Source organism: Salvelinus fontinalis, chromosome 27 (genome assembly GCF_029448725.1).
Source record: "Salvelinus fontinalis isolate EN_2023a chromosome 27, ASM2944872v1, whole genome shotgun sequence".
NCBI classification, from domain to species: domain Eukaryota; kingdom Metazoa; phylum Chordata; class Actinopteri; order Salmoniformes; family Salmonidae; genus Salvelinus; species Salvelinus fontinalis.
The window spans coordinates 11,188,272-11,190,942 of NC_074691.1; the positions used below are offsets into that span (position 1 = coordinate 11,188,272).

General features: G+C 38.7%; 1 pseudogene; it reads right to left on the reverse strand.

The window, feature by feature from the left end:
- Positions 1 to 765: 765 nt before the first annotated feature.
- On the reverse strand, positions 766 to 1,789 carry LOC129825700 (trace amine-associated receptor 1-like; annotated as a pseudogene).
- Positions 1,790 to 2,671: the final 882 nt, after the last annotated feature.

Below are 2,671 nucleotides of genomic sequence, written 5' to 3' on the forward strand. Positions count from 1 at the left end.
TGGAGAAAACACCTTTCAACTGACAACCAGAGTCAGTCGCTAGAGCTCAAGCAGTCGCTAGAGCTCGATAAGCCAAGGAAAGCCCCCCCCCTGGGCAAACCCTCCCCTAACCCGGACGACGCTGGGCCAATTGTGCACCGTCCTATGGGACCCCCGGTTTGCAATGACGCCTCAAGCACTGTGATGCAGTGCATTAGACCACTGCGCCACTCGGGAGGCCCATTTCTAAACACCTCTACATTAATGTGGATGCTATTATGATTACGGATAATCCTGAATGAATCGTGAATAATGATGAGTGAGAAAGTTAGATGCACAAATATCATACCCTCAAGACATGCTAACCTCTCACCATTACAATAACGGGAGGTTAGCATGTGTTGGGTGTATGATATTTGTGCGTGGTAACTTTCTCACTCATAATTTTAAGTAAAAGTGACAACAAAATTACACAACACATTATTTACCATTAATTTCTATTGATAGAATTTGTAGAGTCCCAAGCTGGATGTAGTCATTGTTGCGTACAATGAATATGGGACCAAAAACCTAACTTTTTACTACTTTAATGCACATAAAGGTGAATTCATTCAAATACTTTTGGTTTACTAAAATGGGTGGACTATGTACAAAATGGCTGTAATTTCGAAACAATTCACCCGATATGGTTCAAAATATCCTCAAATTTCAAATCCAAAGTGCTGGAGTACACAGCCAAAACAACAAAACGTGTCTCTGTCTCAATTCTTTTGGAGCTCACTGTATTTATTCTGAAAACAATTGTATTTCTGAAGAGTCAGGTTGAAATATTTGACCAGAAATTATAATTCTAAACGACCTCCTGAACCAACTGTAATAGAATGCATACACCATAGGATTAATGGTTGAATTCAAATAGCCAAGCCATATAAGTGTTTCAAACAAAACGGGTGGGGTAGAGTAATTAATAAAAGGATCAATGCTGTTGACGACAAAAAAGGGTGTCCAGAATGATAGAAATACCCCCATAATGATAGCAAGTGTTTTGGTGGCCTTCCTCTGTGATTTGCCTACAGTGTTCTGATTGGTTGTACCCTGAATTGAGCGTGCCTGTCTCTGTGCTATTAGGAAAATCTTTAGGTAGATGCTAAGCATCCCTACTCCTGGGATGTAGAATGAGAGAACAAAAGACGCAGTACTCAATGGTTTGTTTTGAAACAAAATACATTCTCCCTCACTGGCAACATTTTTATAGTAAAAATCCTCCATGCCCCAAGTATTGAGCTCCAGAAATACTATACCAAACACTACAATAGCAGAACCAGTCCAGGTGACCAGCATCATAATCAGAACAATGTGAACAGTTATTTTAGTTCTATAAAGGAGAGGGCGACACACTGCATAATACCTGTCAATGGAAATAAAACACAAATTAAGAATGGATGTATTGCACAAAATGACATCAGCGCTGGTGTAGATTTTACAGAATAAATCCCCAAAATACCAGCAGCTTTCCGCTGAATATACCATTCTGGGAGGCATCACTAAAACCCCCAAGAGGAGGTCTGACACAGCCAGAGAGGATGAGGTAGTTGGTCGGGGTGTGAAGCTGTTTGAAGTGGATGATGGGGATGATTACAAGAAGGTTGCCACACACTGTGAGAACAGACATTGAGCCAAGTAAGAGATAAAGTAATACTCGTATTGTTGGAGGAAAGATTGATCTTTTGCAAGACCCATTTACTGATTCAAAACATAGAAGTGTATTCTCAACAATATCAGCCTTGCTGAGACTGATTCCTGGTTCCATGGTCGTGGTTGAAAGAATCTTATCTGGAATATGAAAGATACATTATTGTATGTTAACATCAATTATAGAATATTTGTTGGAAATTATTACATTATGATGGATGATTTAATTAAACAAATTCAAATGCTGTATTTTTGTCACTTGATAAAATGTATTAAAATGTACATTACTTTTGCTTATTCGTTGGAAATATTACCACAAACACCGAAAGGGAAGTGTTTTGCCATTTCAAAAGATCGTTAATACATTTTTTCTGTTCAGTTCAGCATACGTTACCTCTCAGCCATGCAGATGGTGATGTATCACATGTAAACCCTTTTTCTCTGGTCGCAATGTGATGCAAATGTGAACTTGGCTCTTGTGCTTTTGTACCTGTAGTCTATTACCATAATGATGATCACAATATAATGTTGACCAATCAGACATTGCTACATTCAACTCTACATAAAAAATCTGTAGCAGAGCACTAAAGTTAATGATGTCATACTTGTAACCACTCCCTTCAAGAGGATATGATAGTCTCTTTCATCAGCCACAAGGCCATCAAATCAGTTAGTTCATTACACATTTGACTGTTTTTGCCAAATTCGCTACAATACATTGATTTAAGGTGCTGGATTCAATCCGTATTGCCGAAGTTCCGCATTGTAGCCCAATTGACATTTAAAAACAATGTTCTATTCACAGCATTATCAGGAATTACCTTTACATTTTAAGCGCACTACAGTGCAGAATTTCAGAGATAAGGCTTGAATCCAGCACTACCCCACAAGACCAGACTTGTGGTTACACGTAAGAGAAATGACTGATAGGGTTATAATACCTACAGTAACCCCCTCCTCATTCCAAATATTGGTGATCCAAATGCACCTTGATCCTGAA